This window comes from Taudactylus pleione, unplaced genomic scaffold (assembly GCF_031769625.1).
Source record: "Taudactylus pleione unplaced genomic scaffold, aTauple2 ptg000573l, whole genome shotgun sequence".
Taxonomy (NCBI): Eukaryota; Metazoa; Chordata; class Amphibia; order Anura; family Myobatrachidae; genus Taudactylus; species Taudactylus pleione.
Genome location: NW_028284975.1, coordinates 6,756,852 through 6,783,216, shown reverse-complemented (window position 1 = coordinate 6,783,216; position 26,365 = coordinate 6,756,852).

The following is a 26,365-nucleotide window of genomic DNA, read 5'->3' as shown; positions in this document are numbered from 1 at the left end:
ATTTGAAGAAGATTAAAAAATTTGAAAGATCATTTAACACACAGCCATTTTGGCAATAAGAGGAGAAAAACAGAACAAACAACTGGATCATATAAATGTGGACATTGTAAGGACTGTAAATTTATGACCAAGAAATATCACTATATGAACAGATATGGTAATAAATGTATGATCAGAGATGTTATCAACTGCTCCACACAAGGAATTATATATTGCTTGACATGTCCTTGTGATTAAATGTATGTAGGTATGACTAAACAAAGACTCAAGAAAAGGGTAATGGAACATGTATATAATATCAATAATGCAGTGATGAATATAAAAGACTCTTACCAGTGTAGCAAAACATTTTCTGCATCAACATGAGGGAAAAAGTAATGGATTGTCAGCCTATGTAATGGAGAAAGTCCAATATATAACTTGTGAACTCCTTAGGAGACAAGCTAGACAGATCTTTTTGATGGACAGCATTGCACCTAAGGGACTAAACGAGAACATTAATTTCTCTATCTTTTTGGAATAAATGAGATACCAAATCTTTTTTGTATTTTCAACAACTGATATTTTAGAGATAATTATAGAATGACCCAATGCTGTATTTTTTGTTTGCTTTGTATATACCCATCAGTTATATATTCATATTTATATAGTCTAGTACATAGAGTACATGAAACATATATTTGTAATTAGGTATATCCTTGTTTTTCTAATAGTATGATGCCAATTAATATTAATGCACTAATAAATGGTAGGTGGGTAGTTATTTGTGGAATGTATTTCTTATATCACATTACTGGGTAGGTAGGTAGTATTTTATATGCTATATTTCATTAGCATAGGGATTAAATATTTTGGGGTAGACATTATAAGGATATTTGCACTTAGAACACATATATTTATTAGATATGTATAATACACTATTCACTCTTAGTTGGTTAATATTAGCACTTGGTTTATTATAGGATTTATGCTTACACATAATATATTTGTTTTTTTCACTAACACTGCATGATTCTAGATATTATTTTCCTGTACAATTTACAGTTTATCCTGTATTACACTGGCTATCTTATTATGGGTGGGATAATAGGTACACTTGGTTATATTGAGTGACGTAGATTTTTCAGATTTTATCACTGAAGATTATACAATATTATTATTATTATTATTATTATTATTATTATTATTATTATTATTACTATACATAAAGTTGAAGATAAACACAGTGTCTATGTTATGGAATTAGATTTACACAAATTCAATTAATAAATGATACACATTAATAGATATTTATTCAAAACGTTAGTATAGAATGAGATATTAAGTAATTATAGGATATGTTTGATTACAATATAATATGTATGTAATATAATAAAATAATTAACTAATACAATTATTTTATAATGTTATGATTGATAACTATGATTTTTGCGAGGATGCCTAATTCACACACATTAATTATATTTATTATGGTACAATTAAAGTTGATGCCTATTTCATGTAGAATTGTGTACTCCTCATTGTATTAATAAGATTATAATAGGAATGGATTTAAGAATCATTCATTCAACTAATAGTCATCAGGATAATTCTATATTACCGAAACAGGACATATTTAGATTATAGCAAATACTCATAAGGGGACAGTGAATGATGGATGTATTTTGTTTAGACAGCACAAATGATGTTGTGTTGTACAGACCAATTGAAATAAATAGACAACGTTTCAAACAGGAGCTGGAAGGTGATTGGTTAGGAAATGGATAAAAAGATTAACGGTTGGCTTTGCCTTTGAAAAAGCTACAGCGAAATGTATGTTGGCGTTAGCTGCTAATGTCTCATTATGTGCCCGAATTGTGATAATATGTGTCTGGATACCTGTATCTAACATAATAATTTACAGGACTGATGTGTTTATAGTAGAGCCACCAAAGTATTTACATTATTATACGACTCTAATATAGTGCAGATTGTTAAAGTAACAGTGGTTAGAGGAACCAGTATAATTGCCCTTTATAAATAACAAGACACCTCCTGCAACTGTATATGATTTGCTTGTGGCTAATCTGTTGTGCTTCTGCCATGTATCACTGTACATACTCTTGCAGCTTATATTCAATTATCGTTGTGCATGCAGAATTCTAATATTGCTCTTGTCCCATAAGTAGTTCAATAAGTTATAAAAATATTACAGTCACAAACAAGGACTGCTTGGGGAAGATGACAGGTACACTGAAATGCGTTGCATCAATCTAGCGATACTTTTTTTTGTGCTTTATTTTTTATGTTTTAGCTATATCATACCATTTTTTTTATCTTGATATACTGTGAAGGTATTTTTTATTTAGATTTTATTCTTGGTGTTGAATTTTATATGCCTGTCCATGTCAACAATAGTGAGAACTGTTTTTTATGTATTAATCTGTTTTCCCATGTCATTTTGGTTATGTATTACTGAAAGTGCACTTTATTACAAATAAATTAGAATTTCTTTATATCATTGTTGGATATACCTGTTTTTATATAGCTCATCATACTGGTGAGGAAAGAGATTGGTTCCATCACACACTAATTTTAGACTATAGATCTCTTAGTGCAGAACAGTCTATATTTATATAGCTCATTGATTTAGTGTGTAAGAGACCTGTTCCATCATTCACATACGTATCATGGTCACAAACTCCTATACCAGCAGAAGTTTGCCCACCCAGCGTTGGAGAAAACCCTGATTCTATGTGTTCTTCCTCTAGGGGTCAAGTTGGGAGGAACATTATTCTCCTTTTGGTTACAGGTTTGCTATTCCTTTGGCACTATTCTGGTATTTTCATATATTTAATAAACACAATCTATACATTCTAATGATGATGGCACGATCACGACGCTGTCGTCTCCCCTGGGGTGAACTGCATGCACTGAACGTTCAGACGTTCAGTGTATGCAGATCAATCATCCACGAGCATGGCAACCTGACGGCGGTCATCAGGTTGACCGTCATTTTCGGGCGATGATTGATGTTAAAAATGACCAGCGGGTGCGCGCATCGCTGGTCGTTTTTAACCTTTTACTGGCTGATTTGCGGGCGATTACCAAGCGATGGAGCGATAACGACCGTCGTTATCGCTCCATCGCTAGGTATAATCGCCTAGTGGATGCTCAGCTTAACACAGAAAGATAAATGTTTATTCAAAGACTCTGATTACAAATAATGAGATAGAGAAACTGTGTGATTAAGGACTGTGTGTTAAGCAACAGGATTACACATGTTTATAAATAAATCATGAAGGAAAAGCTTTTTGAGGGAGCAATATACTGGTGTCATGTTGCTTGGCTACAAGTACATGTAAGTTTAAATAACTTAAGAAGTTGAACTCATTTATATCTGTATGGATTTTACTTATATATATTACTTTATTATATGTGTTTTTGTTTTTTTTAAATATTGGCAGGGACACCACTCTGGTGCAGAACAGCTGCTTAATAAATGAATCGATTGGTGGAACTGACAACTTAACAAAGTTTACAGTATATACAGTATGCTGAATAAAAAGTAATAACAAGGAAACTTTGATAAAGACTTAAGTGCCGATGAAATGCATCAGCCCAGAAGCCAAAAGAGTTGCCCTTAATGAAGACACATGATATGTTACAGTAGCAAGGTAATAGGTAGGAAGGAGACCTTCCAACATTATCCAAGATTTGCACACCTGGCAGGACCCCTCTGTTGCTGTGTTAACTTCATTCTTGTCTTCTCCTCCAAGCCCTGTACAAAAGAGTGATCCTAAAAGGTCATCAGGACTGTAAGTGTAAAATGTTTTTTTACAGCACGTAGGTAAAAAAAAAAATGATGCCACAATAGTGTCTATCTCTGAATCAGGCGAGTCATTTGCAAATCCTCTATTGTGTTTTTTAATTTATAATAAAAGTAAGATTTTTACAGCATGCTACAAAATAGTTATTATATTTGAAACCTACAACACTAATGTTCCATTATAAATGAATCCCAAAATGGGCTAATATACAGTATGTCCCAATGTATTTTCCAACTTGATTTTTGATGGATTGAAGAATATTCCCTCTATTTTAGATTGATCAATAATAATTAGGACATACTTAGAATATTGTTATACCTATAAAGATTGATCAATAATAATTAGGACAAACTTAGAATATTGTTATACCTATAAAGGTCTAATACGATGTAGTGACTAACTCGACACAAGTAAATGGAGACACACAGCTGGATAATCATATTTTATTTCACAATTTTTCTATCTATGACACTCTTTAATCTTATCATGATAGTCTCTATATTTTTTTTTACATATTTTGCTGTTTTTGCCCGTAAATGGACCTCTTTATGTTTTTACAAAAGATACCCAATAAAAGTTAATTTTTAATTTTTCAATAAAATTGTTTAAGTGCTCCATACCTGGAACAACACTTCTTCTTCCATTATGATCACCCCCGATGATGTAAATACAAACACTATTCAGGCGCTTATTTAAAATGTGTATTATACTGGAGCTGCAAAGCACTTAGTGTGTTTGTGGATACACACTTACAAGTGGCATAAAATTGACAACCCCTACCACTTAGGGGAATTAACCCAAGAAAAATTTTATAGAAGGTGCTGCACTTAGTTAAAAAAAATATATATATTGATTACATTTTTGCCTAGGCTGAAATTATTTAAAGACACACCTTTATGTATAAACAAATCAGTGGATTTATTCCAATTACAATTGGATATCAATTTAGAATGATCAGAATGCATTAATTGCTAAGAAAAGGTCATCATAAAAACCCATGGAATTATACAATAATTACCCTATAAAAATATAAAACAACAATTTAAATGAAGGTAATTGACTGTGTGATAAGAGATTATTTCCTTTTTCACCTCTATTAGAACCTTTATACATCAAGAGTCTGGATATCTCTTTAAAAGCTCCATGTATCACAAATCCAACATATAATATGCAATACAATTACAAGTCTCTTTTGATGGAATGTCTTAGTTTGTTGCAACAGAGGACTTTTCTAATTGAGTCAACAACAGTGTCCTTACAAGACAGCATGTGATAATTATTGCATCTCTGGTGTATTTTAGAGATTGACATAGTCTAACTCCAAAATGCTGATCAAACTTTAGCTTTCGCTCTTATCCACAGGAGTCAGTGGTAAAAGGCTGAAATACGGTTTGATAAATGAGTAAGAAAGATCAAACTGAGCAGTAAATTACTGCAATTCCTGGCGCTGTTAATACATGTACATTTACGTCAGTCAACACCTGCTGTCTAGTTAGGACCCTAGAGACGTAAAATCTCAAACAGAAAATGTGAAATAACAATGTTAACTGCGCTTGGTGTTGACATATAGTGGGTATAAAAAGTCAGTATAAAAATGTTTGCTCTCTATTAATAAACAGGAGGCTTTATTGTGAAAATACAGTTTTAATGGTTGAAAAATCAAACCACAAGCAGGTAATATGGTAAATTATAAAAACAATTGAAACATATAAATAGCAGCATATAAGGATTGCATATATATGCACCTAAAACGTAGCAGCTTGAAATTAAATCCAAAAATCCATAATGCTTCTTGAGAACACAGAGGGTCTCATTCAGACCCGCTCACGAGCGCAGGACGCTCGCAAGCAGGTTGATGTTACCCCAATGCGCATGCGCACGACGGAGGGAGCTCCGTCGTGCGCATGCACGAGACCCGGACAGAGACAGCCAAGCTGTCGCTCCGGGTCTCACACCAAAGGGGGCGTGCTGTCGATGGTGACTGACAGCACGCCCCCTTTGGTGGGCGGCTGCCAGATGGAGGTGTTCCCATGGGAACACCTACCGTCTGGGTCCGGCCCCACTGACATCACTAGTGATGTCAGTGGGAGTGATTTTGGCTCTGATAGAGCCAAAATCACTCCAGGGCTTGCGGCCACGAGACCCTACCAGAGGGTCTCATCGCAAACCCGATGGTCATGATGGTCTTGACCATCGCAACCATCATCATGGACGCTCGCATAAGCTGTGGGTGATAACCCACAGCTATGCAAGCGTCCAAAAGGCCACTCCACATTTAAATAGGATGGCCCTGATTCAGAGCGAGCGCTCTGGTCAGAGCGTCCAGCTCTGAATCAGGGCCAGAGTCATAAATCTCTCCCCTCCCCTTCTATTATCTGTCACATGATGTACCCCTATTATGGACAGCCCTTTTGGATCCCTTTGATGTATTTCTAAAAAATGTCTAGATACACTGTGTGCTGGGTACTTCTGTAGAATGTTTAAAGTAAACAATGCTCTGTAAACCTGGTTTTGACTGCTCGCTTGGTTCTGCCTACATATTGCAGGCCACAAGGGCACATCAATACATAGATGCAGTATTCTGTTCCACAATAGATACATTCCTGAAAAGGGAATACTAAAGTAGTACTAAAAGATTTAGGGGTCTATTTACTAAGCAGTGTTAGGTGACAAAGTGAAATAAGATAAGGTACCAGCCAATCAGCTCCTAACTGCCATGTCACAGGCTGTGTTTGAAAATGACAGATAGAAGCTGGTTGGCTAGTACCTTATCTCCTTTCACTTTGTCTCCTAACACTGCTTAGTAAATAGACCGCTTAATCTCTATTACTTTGCTCACAATAAATCCAAAAGTAATACATCTTGCGTTTCCACACTTACAACATCCTTTTACAGGTGGAAGAGGTAACCAGTTCCCTATCGGAATTTTAATTCCACTTCTATGCTTTTCTCTTTTGAACATACTATTTTTATTAAATATCACTTTCAACCGTGGATCTATCATCTTCTCAAGTATATGATCTTGTTGTAAAATCCTAAAATTATTAGAATCAACTTGAAAATAATTAATCTTTCTACTAGAACCTTGTCAGACACTCAAAAAGAGGCTCTAATTAAAGGTCTGTCCTTCTCCCCAACCAGTCCCTTCAAAAGGTTTGACTGGGAAAAATACCTCAAACTATTTGGCAGAAAACTGCTTTAATTTTTTTTTTGCAACTAAAGCGGATCTATCATCTTCTCAAGTATATGATCTTGTTGTAAAATCCTAAAATTATTAGAATCCTAAAATTATTTTCTAAGATATTTTCACCATATGGTATTAATGATACAGGGCCTAACTAACATTACTCTATGCCAATATATATGATATCACAATGTGCACAGGTGTATTTGTGCATTTCTTTAGAAAGTGTAAACCTACAATACTGCATACTTTAGAAAAAATTTAACAACTTTTTGAAAAACCAGATTAAGTAAACGATCCATGTACTGCATTTATTTTTACTTCTAATTGTTGTAGCTAGTGGAAATAATTATTGCTCTGGTCTCCATAGTAACAGTAAACATTCTAGGCCTGATTCAGACGTGCATGCAATGTTGAAGAAATACAGAAGTGGATGCTGTTGTTAGTCTGCGTATACCACTTGAGTCGCACAGCGCATGTTACTCGATGGTTACTGCTGGAACTCCGCAGAATGAAGTCAGATGCAAAGAGAGCCCCTTAAGTGAGTGTTTCTGGGTGGTAACAGCAGGGTGGCTAGCCAGATATGGGCGTGTTAAGGACATTTTGCAGTCAGTGATTGCAGCTTTTGCCACAATTGCTCTGACACCAGCGGCCATACTCAGTTACAGATTGTGTGCCTCCATAGGGCAGGTGCAATCTCCGATGGTGTGACTGTTGTGCGGCCGATGGTGCATCATAAAATGCATGGCAGTGGACCAGTGCCACTACCGGTGAGCGTCTCCATACGAATCCCATTGGCAATAGAGTGCACCAGTGAATCAGGCTCATTGTATTGTAGAGATAAAACAAAGTTAATTTACTACCAGAAACACTTTGAAAGGAACAAGTAAGAACTACCTATCTATGAGAAGGTCATTATAGAGAGGAAAAGAAATATGTTTCTAAGGTATAAGAAGGGTTTTGCACCCGGCAATATCTTTAAGTGGAATCGGACCAGAAAGGAGACTGAGGGTAACAATCGAATCTTCAGGCACTGAGGACATCTCCTCATCACCCCCAAGAACATCCTTGACTTTTTTTAGGGAAAAGCAGGGGGACAAGGGGGAAGGATTATATAGGAAGAAGATGATGTGGAGGAGCTGGAGGAAGGACAAGAAAAGTCTGGGAATCCCCACAACCAGTACAACAATCCCAATGAAACCACAAAAAATGTTAAACCAAACAGACAACTTGAAAATAATTAATCTTTCTACTAGAACCTTGTCAGACACTCAAAAAGAGGCTCTAATTAAAGATCTATCCTTCTCCCCAACCAGTCCCTTCAAAAGGGTTGACTGGGATAAATACCTCAAACTATTTGGCAGAAAACTGCTTTAATTTTTTTTGCAACTAAAGCGGATCCCACTCTAACACCAGGCATAAGTAATACCTTATCAATATCTCAACTGACCCCAAAGCATTCTTTTAAACTGAGGAAGAACAGCAAGCTCTGATGGCACTAACGGAACTCATGGACCAGGGAGATGGGGACTCCCAAGTTACTATCATTAAACAGAGGGTATTATGCAAAAAGAAATCCACATTTATGCCAAATGAGACATTTTGTCTAGAAGTGCAAAACTTCATGGAATTAGTCTCTATGGACCTAGATTCCTTATACACAACCTCAAGGTTACAAAACACAATATTAATAACAATCTCACTGAGGAATAACTAAAGCTTTACTAAACTAAAAGAACTAAAAGAATGGGAGGATGTAATTTTCAAGCCCTCCAATAAAGGGGGCAATGTGGTCCTCAGGCCTAAGGAATTATATCTCACTGAAGTACAGAGACAATTAGGAAACCCACAATGTTACAAACACCTGGCCATTAACCCCACAAAGACCTTTGCCTATCTATATTCTAAAATGGCTGAAGATGCCTATAAAAAGGGTACAATATCGAAACAAGAAAAGGAATTTCTTAAGGTGGATCACCCTAAAACTCCAAATTTCTACATGCTACCCAAAGTGCACAAAGACCTGAACAAACCACCTGGAAGGCCAATTGTGTCAGGTATTGGGGGACTGCTTGAACAAGCAAGTATATTAGTAGATAAACATCTAAGACACCATGTTACCAGCCTACCATCATACCTCCAAGACACATCAGATGTACTGAGGAAGCTACATGATGTTGTCTTGGAGAAGGATCAAATACTGGTAACATTGGATGTGGAGGCCCTGTATACTAGCATAAATCATAAGGATGGGCTAAAAGGCTGCTGAACTATTTATTCAATTGGAAGGCATGGAAGATTTCCACAGTTTCCCATTGGAACTTTTGGAGTTTATACTTCACCAGAATTATTTCACATTCAATGACAAATATTTCTTACAGACCCGGGGAACAGCAATGGGAGCAGCATGTGTGCCCATGTATGCCAACCTTTTCCTCGGTGGTTGGGGAGAGAGTTTGTCTTTAACGATGCCAATAAGAAATTCAGCAATGATATAATCTTGTGGCAACACTACATTGAGTAAGGGAGCAGTTACTTTTCTTGATTTAAGGATCCTGAAAAACCCAGATGGTTTTTTAAAGAGTAAGGGAACAGTTACTTTTCTTGATTTAAGGATCCTGAAAAATCCAGATGGTTTTTCATTGTGTAAGGGAGCAGTTACTTTTCTTGATTTAAGGATCCTGAAAAACCCAGATGGTAATATCAAAACTGAGATTTTACAAAAACATACAGCCACAAATAGCCTACTCTATCACGACAGCTCCCACTTTCCCTCAACTCTGAGGAATATCCCAATAGGGACTTCACCATGACTGCTCAGATGATGACACCTATAGAATCAAGACAATGGAATTTTCCCATAGACTGTTGAATAAAGGTTATAGTAAAAGAACCATCAAATGGGCAAAACACCATGTTTTTCATATCAATACGGAGCATTTAATATTCCCTAATAACCAGGACCAAAGCAGGGGTAAAGAGCAGAATAAATCAGATTGATTTGTGGGAAACTTTTGCAAAGATTGCCAGAATCTTCAGAAGAGTGTCAAAAAACATTGGCACATTCTTATGTTGGATAAGGAGCCGAGGGATACTCTAGACACACAACCCTCTTTCAGGTGGCGATGTGCAGCAAATTTCCGGGACAACCTGATTCAAAGCCACTTTCAAAGAAATCGGCAAAGACAACCAAAAGTCAAAGGTACATTTCCATGTGGAAGCTGCAAAGCCCGTAGCCATATGACATAGATTGAGAGAGTCACAGATAGATATGGCAATGTAATAAAAATACAGCAATTCTTCAATTGCAATGCGATGGGAGTAGTTTACTGTTGCCAATGTCCCTGTGGCCTGAGATACAGTAAGTGGGAATTACCACATGTAACTTAAAACAGAGAATAATGGATCATGCAGGGAACATCCTTAATGCAGTTCCCGATACTCAGTTGATGAAAAACATCACAACAATTGCAAGACATTTTCTGAAAGTGCATAATATTTCCCAGAGCGAACTTAAAATATTCGGCCTGGAGCAGGTAAAATTGGGTGTCAGGGATGATGATCTCATGAAGATACTCTTACAAAAAGAGAGTGAGTGGACTTTCAAACTGAGGACCTCATTCAGAGCCGCTCGCTACTGGCGGGCACTCGCTCTGAATTTGGCCATTTTTTTTTTCTCTGGCCGCTCGCAAAGCTGTGGGAGACCACCCACAGCTTGTGTGAGCGGCCAGCAAACCATCACAATAATCGCGACCATCGGGCTTGCGACGAGATCCTGGGGTAGGGTCTAGCTACCGCAAGCCCGAGTGGACTTCCTGCTCTAATAGTAACCCCTCTCAACAAATGCCAGGTGTTTCTAAGGGAACGCCTGCATTTGTCCGGCCACCCCCCTACCTGCCCACAAAACAGGGAAAGCTGTCAATCAATATCAACAGCCACCCTGTCTTGTTGCGAGCCCTGTAGTGACTGAACTTCAGTTGCTCAGTGGGGATCGCGCATGCGCACGCCGAACGCTGCGCATGCACATGGCATTAACATTAAGCGGCTTGCGAGTGCACAGCGCTTGCGAGCGGCTCTGAATCGGGCCTGAATACAGTTGCCCCTTCTGGACTTAATGAAGTGATCACATTTTTATCTCATATTTCAATGTTTACTATAGTCTCTGATGTTTTCCTATGGACTACCACTGAATATAAGAAGCACTGATATTTCATTCAGCATAAGATACCCATTTCTAGCACTTATTTTACAATCCACTTGGGCCATTTAGGGAAACCCCCCTTCTCTCTTTTTTTAGATTAGAGCACATTTTCACTGCACCCTTATTGCACTTAGATGAGCACTAGCATACACATGCTCTCCACATAATTACAGCCCATTATGATGTGGCAACATGATTTTATAAAATATGTTTTTATTTCTTCTCATCATCTTTTCACTTAATCATACCTTCCAACATTTCATTATGACCAGCTGGGACATCCGCGTGCCAAAGGTGCGCGCATTCCCGAAAAGGCGGTGTGGCCTACACATAAATGGGGTGTGGCCTATCAGCACGCCCCGTTTACATCACTAAGGGGTGTGCCCAGCATCTCAGAGATGCTGGGCTGTCCCCGGGCTTCCCCTCATACTGTGAATAGAAACTGTGCGCATGAGCACAGCATCTATTCTCGCTCTGCATACATGCTGCTCTGCTATGCAGAGCAGTGGTGTATGCTTCCCTCAACTTCCCCACCACCACGGGACACTGCGGCCCGTGGGTGGGATAGCGGGACAGTCCCATAAAAACAGGACTGTCCCGCTAAATGCAGGACAGTTGGGAGGTATGCTTAATGCGTCATACATTATTCCCTACATGTCATTTTAATATACATGGTTATTTATTTTTACACAGACATCTGTTGGAATCATTCCTGATTTTGGAACTTTCATCACTCTTCCCATTATGCAAGTATGCATGATGCTAGGCTATAAGGATCTTATCTTTTTTATGTACCATCATGATTATTAGTGATATCATTCATTTTTATTATTATTAACTATTCCAGTACAGTTCTCTTATGTTCCAGTAAGTTTATTTTATTTTGCATAAACTATGTTTCACTTTCTCTTTCAAACACATAAGCATATGTATTTTATTGCCTATGTCTCTATCTTTTATCCCTAACCTTAGTTATTAACCAGACATCCTCACATTTATTCCTACAGAAGTTCGGCTCTAAAACTGGCTTTCTGAGTGACAGCACACGTTCAGCCAGTCAAAAGCTGTGTGTTGTTACCTAGCAACAACCCTGGAGCTTACCCACATGGATATCCTGCCCATTTCTGTAAGGAGGGCTAGGACTGGATAGTGGAGCAGACAGTATTCTATTGGTTTCAGGATATGTCCCAGCTTCCCAGTGACTGCTCTGAGCATATACTGTATGTCAGAGCACTTCCACTGAGCCTTCACAGGCATCCATTAACAAAGCCCCATGCGGTCAAACATACGTCTTCGCGAGGGGATAGTATTGCACTATTTCTTAAGCATACACTTTAGAATGACTATATGATGTTTGCCAACTGTTCCCAATTGGATCTAATATGATTTTTATCATACACACAAATCTGCTTTTATTTAAAGTATACATCTGATGAGTCTGAACCATATATGTATTATTTCAACAATTATGGGAACAAATATGTATTTTTGACGATATACCACTGATTTGTGCCATTATTTGTTTGTTGTTTCATTGTAATATATGTGAGCTTTCTTTTTATCTTTGATATATTTCATTAAAAGTTAAGTTTTAGCAAATAATAAAAGAAAAAACTGTGCTCTGATATTTATGTTGGAACATAGGAACAACACATATATATAAATAAATGAAGTTTAATACCTTAAAAGAAATATAAAATTAACCAAAACACATAAATGCACATGAAAGCAAGTAGCATTAACCACATGCTGCTAATTAGCTCGTGTGAGATGTAGCAAAGCAGGGAAACGTGAACCATACAATTTAGGGAGTTGATCAGGCTCCAATAATCTGTAACTCAATCTCCTAATATTATAAATAAAAGTGGTAGCTACACCATAAACCTACCCAAATATAAAGTAGCTATAAAACCCTATGTGGTGCTGTAGCAAGATGCAATATTGTTAGGCAACAGTGCAACCTATAGCTAATAGGTAGCTCTCCCCAACAATGTATCAATATAATAGTTGAGCCCGTTGAAATGATGCCGTTAGTAGTACCAAAGTCACAGGCAATGTAGCAAGTCTCGGACATAGACATGAAGGCTGAACATGTGTTCCAGAAATGAGCCTAAATATGGAGTATAAATGAGAACCCTTATAAGCAGTTGAAAGTCACACAATGCAGTGGCAAACGCAGGATTTTTAAGGGGGGTTTCCATTATATATATATATATATATACATACACATAGCCATCCAATAAAAAAGCAGCACTCCCAGACCGATAATAAATCAAAAAAAGACCGTGCTTTACTTGTGCAGCGTTTCGAAGGGGGGAACCCCGAAACGTTGCACAAGTAAAGCTCGGTCTTTTTTTGATTTACTATCGGTCTGGGAGTGCTGCTTTTTTCTTGGATGGCTATTAGTAGGGGTTAAAAACCCTGAAGTGAGCACCTTAGCTAGGATATTTTTTAGCTCTACATCAGTGAGAGCCGGTAATGTGCTTTTTATATATATATATATATATATATATATATATATACACACAGCATACATACTGTATTGTACACACAAGCTTGCATGCATTCACACATGGCAAACATACACACATAGCAAACATACACACAGCATACATACATAGATTCATTCACACATAGCATACATACACACAGCATACACACACAGAATATACACACACACATACAGCATATAGTACTTACATAAACCCAGGGCTGAGGAGGAGGAGCTCACCGCCGCGGCTACTCTAGCAGATAGTATGCTGCACATGCGCCTCAGATCCCTCGGCTATCCGTATCTTCTGTATCCAGTCAGAGAGCTCTTCCGATCAGAGCTCTCTGCCTGAGGAGCTGCTGCACATGTGCGGCAGCTCCAATCGTGGCCGCGGGTGGCCCGCTGACTCTGACTCCATATTTTAAAAAAAAATGATTCGTCTGGGGGGGTTTCTGTGTGCTCGGAAACCCCCCCTGCATGTGCTACAGCAATGTTCTGCTGGGTACTTAGATTGTTAGGAACCAAAGGTGAATACCTGTAGTGATGTCCGTACCGACCATTGATGGTCAAAAGAGACTGAGCTTAGAATGGCTCGGCGTGGTTCAGCAGGATAAGCCAGGTATTTGGCATCCGGCCGGGCTGGTCGGCGTCAGTATCCATCTTTGTACTGACGTCCGCTGGGACCTCCGACCAATAGTCACGTGGCAATGATCCCCGTCTGGGGTGGACACCGGTGAACGCTGTAGGCAGGGGGAACCCGCCTAAGTCTCAGCAGCGGCTCGGCGATGTGAACAGGTCTCGCAGCAGGACAATGTTGAACGGCTGTCAGTGTATCAGCAGCGCCTGGTCTTGAATGGGGAGTAGCTCCAATAACTAGTATAGAGAGCAGCTGGTTAATGCTACTTGCTTTCATGTGCATTTATGTGTTTTGGTTAATTTTATATTTCTTTTAAGGTATTAAACTTCATTTATTTATATATATGTGTTGTTCCTATTTTCCAACATAAACATCAGAGCGCAGTTTTTTCTTTTATTGTTTATGCTTGTGAGGTTGGCAATCACCTCTTCTATTACTGCTGCACTGATATTTGATCCTCTGGCTCAATAGCAATGAGGTTTTTCTTGTGTACATTTTAGCAAATATCATAATGCTCTGATTTCATATCTTGGATTAGTGCCCCACAAAGGAGAGTACTGTCTCTTTCTCCTTATTCTGTATACTCTATTTTCCTCTCATGAAAGCACCTCTGTGTACTAATTTTGAACAAAAATATTGGGTTAATTAATTGTTATCATGGTAGCATTACTAACTAAGAGGTTTCATACCAGTGCTCAGGTCTTATCCCCATTCCCCTTTCCCACGAAACTCCTCTATAAGAACCCCATCATATTGTCTCTGACAGTAGGTCACTACATGGCCTAATTTAATGGAAAGCATTTCAAATTGTACCATAATACTAATATTTTCTAGCTGAAGGCTAAATTATACATTTGCTTAAAAAAGTATCCAAACCCCTCTAAAGCTGTCAGAAATTGAACATTTTTAAAGGCAAAATGATTTCAGTACTAACAAATACAGGTTATGAAAATGGAAATAAAAAAAATGAAGTTTGCTACTTGCATGACTATTCAGTCTCAAGTACACAATACTGCAGTGCGTTGTTATAAACACATTTAGGGGGAGATCTATTAACCTTTGACCTGATAAAATTCAAAATTTTAAGCTTTTTTAGGGGCAGTTTACAAACCACCAGATATACAATATTAAAGGCAAAACAAGCAGAAAAGCAATGCAAATGCACCACTTTAATCCTGACATGCTACAAATCAATGTTCTGATGTTTTTTAAATGTGAAAACTTCAAATCAATGGCTAAACTGAGGTGCAGATTCACAAAGTGCAGAAGTATTTTAATATTTATCTGAGACAGTCCTCCTGCCATGGCACTGCTCCCGGGCCATTAAAATAGGCCATATACTCCTCTCTCTCCTGTTTGGCCTGTGCAGTGCCTGTTGCTTGCATTGTTGGTGCTGCCAACAATGAAATCTGGCCAATCACCTCCGGAAGGTCTGGGTCTTCTGACATAGCTGTGCCTGATTCCCTTCTATGGTGGTTTTGTGGCGTAAAAAGTTATGGAGAACACAGCACGCCATCGCGACCCAGTCTATCTTCTACACTCGCAGGTTTATGATAGTGTGGAAAATGTGGAACCGGTTACTGAGTATTCTAAAGGCATTTTCCACAATCCTGCGTGCACGTGAAAGCCGATAGTTGTAGATTCTCTTTTCAGATGTCAAGCCCCTTTGCCCATATGGCTTCATCACATTTTCATGTAATGCGAATGCTTCGTCAGCCACAAAAACAAAGTTTAGGCCGTGCTTCGTCTCCCCCACTGACGGCAAGTTGAGAATTTTTGGAGGTGAGCCTCTCGTAGAATGCAGTCTGCTTGAATGACCCACCATCCAAAGCATGGCCATTCTTGCCAACATCTACAAATACAAACTCATAGTTGGCATTCACCACCGCCATGAGAACAATGCTGAAGTACCCCTTGTAGTTGAAATAGTATGATCCGCTGTTGGCAGGTGGGTTGATGCGGATGTGTTTGCCATCGATTGCTCCCCCGCAGTTAGGGAAATTCCAACGCCGTTCGAAGTCTTCAGCAATGGTTTTCCACTCTTCAACTGTATTAGGAAACTAGCGAAAAATTAAAACAAAAACAAATGTTAAATCATTTACAATTTTTTTCTTTTTTCTTTCTATACAGACTCCAACACAAGAACTAGATTTGGAGTCTACGCCCGATTTAAGCTGCATTGCGGACAGTGAGGAGGATGGGTGTTTATCCCATTACACACCACCAACCACAACACCCCCCAGCACCTACACAGCAAAAAAGAAAACGTCCTGGGAAAAAGACCCAAAGCAAATATCCTGCGGACACATTTCTGCAACAAGCAGAAGAGCTGTTAAGAAAGCCCCCAGACCATGTTAATTATGTTTCTACTAATATTAACAGCACCATGCGGAAGATGAGTGATGAAATGCAAAATCAATTCCAGCGGCTCGTGTATGAGTTGCTCATCAGGGGGATGGGTAACAACCTATACCGAGCTACCTATATTGACAACCCTGTTCCCTTCCCACCAACCCCAACTGCCTCTAAGATGCCTCCATCCCAGATGCAGCCTACTCCACCATTCGCTAACTCTCCCACCACAAGACAGGCTATATATTGTGCCCTTTTAGAGGCGGATGATGACAATAAAGGGTTTTACCAAATGTAAACTTCGATTTTTTTTGTTGTTGCCTGCATTATCCCCAAATTTGAACACTCCCAATACCTGCCCTATGGTATACGGTGGTGATGATGCTGATTGGACACGGTCAATACCCACATGGCGCAAGGACAGATTGTTGGAAGCCGGGGCCAAAATCTGTCCTTGCACCATGTGGGTATTGACCTATTCAATCCGGCATCTGACCCACCATATATCATAGAACAGGCTAAGTATTGGGACTTTTAAAATTTGGGGATAATGCAGTTTTTACATTATAAATGCTTTTACATTATAAATAAATGCATATAGCAGCTTTCTTCAAAACCACAATTGCTATGCAATGCATTCCATGTTTGGAAAAGCACTGTTTTTACTGCTGTCATAAAGACACTTTTATCACTTGCAGCCGTATTGGCTGAAATTTTGACCCATTCTTAAACTGTTCTACAGTACTTTTCTACATTTGCAAAAAAATAAATAAATAAAGATTTTTTTTTCTTTCACAAGAAACAAATGTGTAGTGCTGTTTTTCCTTACCTTGCAAAACTGGTACTGCAGCACTTTCACAATAGCCTTGCAGGTCTCCTGAATGATGACGCACAAAGCTTGAGGGGATATGAGGGTCCTGAACTTCAGATCTTCCAGTGACCGTCCTGTAGCCCAGTACCTCAGGGTAGCCACCAGCCTCTCCTCAGCAGGGATAGCCCTCCGCAGCCTTGTGTCCTGCTCCTGGATAAACGGGGTCACCAGACGCAGCAACTCCTGGAATGTGGCGTCATCCATGCGCAGGTAGTTGTGATAGTCATCCAGATTGTTCTCCCCAATCTCCATCAGCAGGGACATGTGAAAGTGACTCTCCCTCTGCAGCAGCCACTCCTTGGTCCAGCATGCTCTCCTCCTATGCTGGGCCCTCTCCTTCATCACCTTCACCCAGGGGCGGATTGGGATGGAAAACCAGCCCAGGAAATTTCTGGAAACAGCCCTAATTGTGGTGTGGTCTCATGAGGGGGGAGGTACTATCGAGGGGGGCGGGATTCCTCCTCATAAGGCCTGATTTTGAGTTGGATGCAATTATTATATATTCTAAAATCAAAGCATAAGAAGGAGGAGCCACATTGTGCATCAAATAGTAAAATAATTTATTGCAATCATAAAACACTGAAAAACGGCATGTGAACCAACTAGTATACTAGATTCATACAAATGTAGTCATCATCCCGGGAGTCAGGATGCCGGCACTCATAATACCTGCGCCACAATCCAGCTGTTAAGTATTAGGTTTAGGGGTTAGGCAATAGGGGGAGGGTTAGGTTTAGGCTGTATGGAGAAGGTTGGGGTTAAGCTGGGTACACACTAGACGATATGTTGAGCGATTTGGCCATTTCAGATGCATCAGAACAACAAAGCATTCCTATTGTCCTGTGTTTACACACAATGCCGAAGTGCGCTCCCACCGGTTGTCTATCGCATCCACAAAACTTTTGTACATGCCGAAAGATCTGAGGATGTTGCTAGCAATGCCATGCTACCGAATGCAGCATGGCCTCCGTACCCCCCGACCTTGCTCTGTCGCTGCCGGCATCGGCAAGTGTGTATGCACCTACCGATGCCAGAACCTCCGCCAGGTTCCATTGCTCATGAGATTGTGCTGTGTACACATCGCCTAATGTGCACCCAGCTGTAGACTGCGGGGGAGAGGGTTAGGGTTAGGCTGCGGGGAGAAGGTTAGGGTTAGGCTGCGGGGTGGGGTGTTAGGTTTAGGCTTCGGGAATGGTGGGTTAGTGGGAGAGTTAGGGGTCAGGGATAGGCAATCAGAGATACCACCAGCAATACATTAGGCTTCTCTGGGCAAACACGTCATAGGATCATCACTGACTGCAACGTCACAACGCCAAGTCATGCTTGGAGCAATGACGTTCCTGTGAGGTGACTGGATTTGGGTAAATACTTGGAAAGACGCCAGTCACAAAATTCTTTGGTCCATGCTAGGACTGATACGGTGGTTCAACTGAAGGAGAGAGTTGAAAAAGGAGGGGGATTTAACCCCCTATTATACCTCAGCACACTGAATAATACCTGCAACAATATATGAAGACTATATGGTCATAGAAATTCAGAGATATTAGTTGCATGCATTTGCAAATACATGGGAGGCTGCTGGGCCACGTCACGGCTTCTCTGTTACCAGCAGTCCCTAACACTAAGGGGTTCACGTCCGGGGTGCAGTGCACCCCAAAAAACGTCCAGCCCAGGACCCCCCCAGGGCATCACATGAAAATGGAAAAAGAGTGACAGTGCAGTGTAAAGTATAGCTGTGTGTGAGTAATCATTAAATGTGGAATGAGAGGTTAAAATATATGTGAAAAAATACATGAATAATAAACAAACATAAAAGGTGATGTGAAAAGCAACTATGTGTATTAAGTGGTGATGCCCTGAGGAGGCCCAGCCAGACCAGTCCCGGGGGCCCTACGCCCAAACGCTCACCCCAAATGTAAAATATACCAATTATAAGGCCTCATGATAAAGGCACATATATAATTTTGTCAAATGTAAGGCCTCATGATAAAGGCACATACATAAATGCATCCAAATTGAGAGCCAGCTTACCTGGGAGTCACCCCTGGGAACTCCAACTAGCACTACTAGAACCAGCATGCCCTACTAATGCTGGCTCCTTCATGCAACTCATAACAAACAAACAAAAATGGCAGCTGCTCAATCAATCTAGCAGTACTAATCATTCCACATTTAATGATTACTCACACACAGCTATACTTTACACTGCACTGTCACTCTTTTTCCATTTTCGTGTGATGCCCTGGGGGGGTCCTGGGCTGGACGTTTTTTGGGGTGCACTGCGCCCCGGACGTGAACCCCTTAGTGTTAGGGACTGCTGCTAACAGAGAAGCCGTGACGTGGCCCAGCAGCCTCCCATGTATTTGCAAATGCATGCAACTAATATCTCTGAATATCTATGACCATATAGTCTTCATATATTGTTGCAGGTATTATTCAGTGTGCTGAGGTATAATAGGGGGTTAAATCCCCCTCCTTTTTCTACTTAGTATGACCCCTCCCTTTCATGCACCTGATTAGTACTGCTAGATTGATTGAGCAGCTGCCATTTTTGTTTGTTTGAAGGAGAGAGTTGTTCACACCTGTGCAACCTACATAAATGTCAGTGTGCATGATATTGAAGTAACAAACACATATGACCCTAAAAAAAATATATATATATATATATATATATATATATATTATCTATACACACACACACATATTATATATACAGTACTATATATATATTTTTTTTTTCACATGCCATCCCACAAGTTGTGATGCCTGAGATGTGATCATAATATTATAATCACATCTCATCCTAAGCATCGCCTAAATAATGATCATGACAAAACTTACACAACTTGTAGGATGTGGTATATATATATTCATGAAAAAAGCATGGGTGGCACTCAGAGACTTTTCAAACTTCAATCAAAGAACCCCATAGTAGAGGAATTTATTGTGCACAAGTCTCTGAGTGCCACCCATGCTTTTTTCAGAATCATATTGTGGGGGCACTGACCCTCGGGGAGGGCACCGGAGCAGGATACCACAGTGGAGCACTGGAGGTATATATATAGAGTCATATGTCACATCATGTGGATAAGTTGTGACTCACTCACTGCCAGTCGCGGCCACTTGCTCCAGTCCTGAAACAGCCCTGCCACCTCCAGGGCAGGCAACAGAAACCGACCGCCCCACACCACTGCCCTACAACTCCACAACCCTTCCTTGTGTGTACTAATACATATAGCAATAAATATAAGACACTGTCTATATAATATATACAGATATATGTATGTAGATATATATACTGTATACGCACGTGACCACACACACACATACAATATTCATGTATCCCCATGTGGAGCAATGAAGCCCCTGTTGAAAAGATGAGTGCCGTCACATGGCAATACAGGATTATAATATATATTTAATTGAAATGCCCAGTCCGGCAAATCACCACAGTCTTTGATGAATTAAGCCTCGTCCTCAGGAGTATAGGCTGTCTATCAATGGTTATCTACATGATTTATTCCAAGGGCACACAGGCAATTTAGCCTAGCTAAAGGGGGAGTGCCGATCCTACTTACTGTGTGTGTGTGTCTGTGTGTGTGTGTGTATATATTAGGGGTGAGCGGGTTCAGATTTCTGAAATCTGAATCCCCCCGAGCCCCCCCGATCCGAGTCAGGCTTGACTTTTCCCGCCTGACTCGGATCTGAAATTGAGGCAAAACGTCATCATCCCGCCTTCCGGGTCTCGCGGGTTTTGGATCCTATATAAGGTACCCGCGTCGGCGCCATTTTCTCACTCGGCTGTGGACAGTGAAGAGGGAGGGTGGGAGTTAGGGCTGGCTGGGCTGTGTAGTGTAGTGTAGTGTAGTGCAGAGTAATGTTGTGCTGTGCTGCGCTGTGCTGCTGTTGTCCATAGGGGCTGTGTCCACTACTTCAAAGTCCATAGGGGCTGGCTGTGTTGTGCTGTGCTGCTGTTGTCCATAGGGGCTGTGTCCACTACTTCAAAGTCCATAGTGGCTGGCTGGACTGTGTTGTGCAGTCAGTTGTCCATAGGGGCTGTGTCCACTCCAAAGTCCTGTGCAGTGTCCCAGTCCTAAAGGGGTGCTGTAGTGTTGTCCAGGGGGTGCTCTGTCCATCAGGGGTGCTCCCCCCAAGTGCTAAAAAAAATATATTTTTTCTGTGTTTGTGAATTGTGTGCGCAGTAGCCGCACGTGCATCAACAAAGTAGTGCCAAGCGTGCGCCTGTGTCATAAGGAAAGGGCCGGCTGGCTTGACCGTTAAAGGGTGCTGTAACCCCCAAAGTACACTCCAAACCAAATAAAAAAATATTTTCTGTGTTTGTGAATTGTGTGCGCAGTAGCCGCACGTGCATCAACAAAGTAGTGCCAAGCGTGCGCCTGTGTCATAAGTAAAGGGCCGGCTGGCTTGACCGTTAAAGGGTGCTGTAACCCCCAAAGTACACTCCAAACCAAATAAAAAAATATTTTCTGTGTTTGTGAATTGGGTGCGCAGTAGCCACACGTACATCAACAAAGTAGTGCCAAGCGTGTTCCTGTGTCATAAGTAAATGGCCGGCTGGCTTGACCATTAAAGGGTGCTGTAACCCCCAAAGTACACTCCAAACCAAATAAAAAAATATTTTCTGTGTTTGTGAATTGTGTGCGCAGTAGCCGCACGTGCATCAACAAAGTAGTGCCAAGCGTGCGCCTGTGTCATAAGGAAAGGGCCGGCTGGCTTGACCGTTAAAGGGTGCTGTAACCCCCAAAGTACACTCCAAACCAAATAAAAAAATATTTTCTGTGTTTGTGAATTGGGTGCGCAGTAGCCACACGTACATCAACAAAGTAGTGCCAAGCGTGTTCCTGTGTCATAAGTAAATGGCCGGCTGGCTTGACCATTAAAGGGTGCTGTAACCCCCAAAGTACACTCCAAACCAAATAAAAAAATATTTTCTGTGTTTGTGAATTGTGTGCGCAGTAGCCACACGTGCATCAACAAAGTAGTGCCAAGCGTGTGCCTGTGTCATAAGTAAAGGGCCGGCTGGCTTGACCGTTAAAGGGTGCTGTAACCTCCAAAGTACACTCCAAACCAAATTAAGAAATATTTTCTGTGTTTGTGAATTGTGTGCGCAGTAGCCACACGTGCATCAACAAAGGAGCAGCGCCAAGCGTGCGCCTGTGTCCCATAAGTAAAAAGCCGGCTGGCTCATTTCTTAAAGAGTGGTGTAACCCACAAAGTGCACTACTCTCCAGCAAAAATAAAAAAATATTTTCTGTGTTTGTGTGCGCCTTAGCCGCACGTATATATCAAATCGATATAACATAAATGGAGGACCAAACTTTCTCCGATAAAAATAAAATAGAGAAAGATCAAGAACCACTTCCTCCTAGTGCTGAAGCTGCTGCCACTAGTCATGACATAGACAATAACATGCCATCAACGTCGTCTGCCAAGGCTGATGCCCAATGTCATAGTAGAAGCCACATACAATCCCAAATGACAAAGTTCAGGAAAATTACCTTAAAAAAAAGCATTTAAATCATCTGAAGAGAAACGTAAACTTGCCAATATGCCATTTATGACACGGAGTGGCAAGGAACGGCTTAGGTCTTTCCCTATGTTCATAACTAGTGGTTCAGCTTCACATGACGATGGAAGCCCTCCTCCCACTAAAAAAATCAAACCAGTTAAGCTGGCAAAAGCACAGTGAAGAACTGTGCGTTCTAAGAAGATATCACAAATTCCCAAGGAGAGTCCAAGTGTGGTGGCGGTTGCGATGCCTTACCTTCCCAGCACTGGACGGGAAGAGGTGGCTCTTTCCACCATTTGCACGCCCCCTGCAAGTGCTGAAAGGAGCACCCACAGTCCACTTGCTGATATGCAAATTGAAGATGTCACTGTTGAAGTACAACAGGATGAGGATACTGGTGTAGCTGGCGCTGAGGAGGAAGTTGGCGAGGAGGATTCTGATGGTGATGTGGTTTGTTTAAATCAGGCTCCGGGGGAGACAGTTGTTGTCCATGGGATGAAAAAGCCCATCATGGTCATGCCTGGGCAGAAGACCAAACATTCCACCTCTTTGGTCTGGCAATATTTCTATCCAAATCCGGACAACAACTGTCTTGCCATATGTACCATATGTAAAGGTGGAATAAATAGGGGTAGGGATGTTAACCACCTAGGAACATCCTCCCTTATACGGCACCTGCAGCGCGTTCATAATAAGTTACTGTCAAGTTCAGAAACTTTGGCTTAGACCGTAAGCAGTCCAGGGACACCTAAATCCCGTTGTCCTGTTGTATCCAAGCACCTGCAAACCACACCGTCAACTCCCTCCTCGTCAATTTCCTTTTTAGTCAGGATCGGAAGTAGTCCTGTAGGCCATGTCACTGGCATGACTGACTCTCCTACCGGGATTCCTCCGGAGGATCCTGCATTGCTACGCCTACTGCTGCCGCTGCTGCTGTTGCTGCTGCTTGGAGTCGTTCATCATCCCAGAGAGGAAGTAAGAACACCACTACTTTTACTAAACAATTGACCCTCCAACAGTCCTTAGCGAGGAGGATGAAGTACGACAGCAGTCCTCCTGAAGCAAAACGTATAACTGAGGCCTTGACTGCTATGTTGGTGTTAGACGTGCATCCGGTATCCGCCATTAGTGCAGTGGGATTTAGACAATTGATGGAGGTAGTGTGTCCCTGGTTCCAAATCCCGTCTAGATTCCACTTCACTAGGCAGGCAATACCGAAACTGTACAGAAACGTCAGAAAAAGTGTCCTCAGTGTCCTGAAAAATGCCATTGTACCCAATGTCCACTTAACCACGGACATGTGGACAAGTGGAACAGGGCAGACTAAGGACTATATGACTGTGACAGCCCACTGGGTAGATGTATCACCTTACACAGCAAAAGCAGCAGCGTCACCAGTAGCAGCATCTCAGAAACGCCAGCTCGTTCCAAGGCAGGCTACGCTGTGTATCACTGGTTTCAGTAAGAGGCACACTGCCAACAACCTCTTAGAGAAACTGAGGGAGATCATCGCCCAGTGGCTTACCCCACTTAGACTCTCCTGGGGATTTCTGATATCTGACAACGCCACCAATATTGTGCGGGCATTACATCTGGGCAAATTCCAGCACGTCCCATGTTTTGCTCACACAATAAACTTGGTGGTGCAGAATTTTCTGAAAAGCGACAGGGGCGTGCAGGAGACGCTTTGGGTGGGCCGAAAAATTTCTGGCCACTTTCGCCATTCAGATACTGCGTGCCGAAGACTGAAGTGCCAGCAAACACTCTTGAACCTGCCCCGCCATCACCTGAAGCAAGAGGTTGTGACGTGGTGGAACTCAACCCTCTATATGCTTCAGAGGATGGAGGAGCAGCAAAAGGCCATTCAAGCCTATACATCCACCTATGACATAGGCAAAGGAGGGTGTATGCACCTGACTCCTGCGCAGTGGAGAATGATTTCCGTGTTGTGCAAGGTTCTCCTGCCCTTCGAACTTGCCACACGTGAAGTCAGTTCAGACACTGCAAGCTTGAGTCAGGTCATTCCCCTCATCAGGCTTTTGCAGAAGCAGCTGGAGAAAGTGAATGAGGAGCTAAGATGGAGCGATTCCGCTCGGCATGTGGGACTTGTGGATGAAGCCCTTCATTTGCTTTGCCAGGATTCCAGGGTGGTCAATCTGTTGAAATCAGACCACTACATTTTGGCCACCGTGCTCGATCCTAGGTTTAAAGCCTATGTGGTGTCTCTCTTTCTGGCCGACACAAGCCTGCAGAGGTGCAAAGACCTGCTGGTGAACACACTGTCAGCTGAAGCGGAACGTGACACGTCAACAACTCCTTCTTCATTTTCTCCTGCAACTGGGGCTGCCAGGAAAAAAATTAGGTATACTAAGCAACCAGCTGGCGGTGATGCAGGGCAGGCAGGACCAAGTTTGGACATCTGGTCCGGACTGAAGGATCTGACAACAATTTCTGACATGTCTACTTTCACTGCATATGATACAGTCACCATTGACAGAATGGTGGAGGATTACATCGGTGACAGCATCCAAGTAGGCATGTCACACAGTCCACACCTGTACTGGCAGGAAAAAGAGGCAATTTGGAGGTCCCTGTACAAACTGGCTGTATTTTACCTGAGTTGCCCCCCCTCCAGTGTGTACTCCGAAAGAGTGTTTAGTGCAGCCGGGAACCTTGTCAGCAAAAGGCGTAGGAGGTTGCTTCCACAAAATGTGGAGAAGATGATGTTCATCAAAATGAATTATCAACTCTTCCAGGGAGACCAGCCTCCAGAACGTACAGAGGGACCTGTGGTGGTGGATTCCAGTGGGGACGAGTTAATACTCTGTGAGGATGAGGATGTACACAACACTGAAGAGGGTGAGGAATCGGTGGATGAGGAGGATGAGGACGACATCTTGCCTCCGTAGAGCCAGTTTGTGCAGGGACAGATTAATTGCCAGCTTGTTTTGTGGGGGACCAAACAAACCAATCATTTCAGCCACAGTCGTGTGGCAGACCCTGGCGCTGAAATGATTGCTTTGTTAAAGTGTGCATGTCATGTTTATACAACATAAGGGTGGGTGGGAGGGCCTAAGGACAATTCCATCTTGCACCTCTTTTTTTTCTTTGCATTATGTACTGTTTCAGGCCTAGTTTTTCAAACTGCCATCCTGTCTGCCACTGCAGTATCACTCCTAGATGGGTCACGTGTTTGTGCCGCCCCCTCTTGTCGCTTAGCATAGTCATCCAGCTACCTCGGTGCAACCTTTTGGACATAAAAACACTATTGTGAGGTGTGAGGTGTTCAG